The sequence below is a fragment of the Tupaia chinensis genome, unplaced genomic scaffold (genome assembly GCF_000334495.1).
Source record: "Tupaia chinensis unplaced genomic scaffold, TupChi_1.0 Scaffold000317_1, whole genome shotgun sequence".
In the NCBI taxonomy this organism is placed as follows: Eukaryota; Metazoa; Chordata; class Mammalia; order Scandentia; family Tupaiidae; genus Tupaia; species Tupaia belangeri.
The window spans coordinates 2,795,095-2,795,341 of record NW_006159810.1 but is presented as its reverse complement, the minus strand read 5'-3'; positions in this window follow the sequence as shown (position 1 = coordinate 2,795,341).

The following is a 247-nucleotide window of genomic DNA, read 5'->3' as shown; positions in this document are numbered from 1 at the left end:
ACGAATCGCGGTCGACTACGTGGGAGTCCAGCGACATAGCCATTATGGTAACTGCTGGTTCCCCTCCATAAACTTTTTGAAGTCCTCTCATATGTAGATACTTTATATAGTTTTTAAAAAACTAAACACATATTTGTTTAAAGTGCTGATTCATGCTTGCTTCTGTACAAACAGAAGAGAATAAACTCAGGGACCTGAGTCAGCCAGGATGTTCCTGTAAAAGATGGTCTATTCGAAGAGCAGGAAT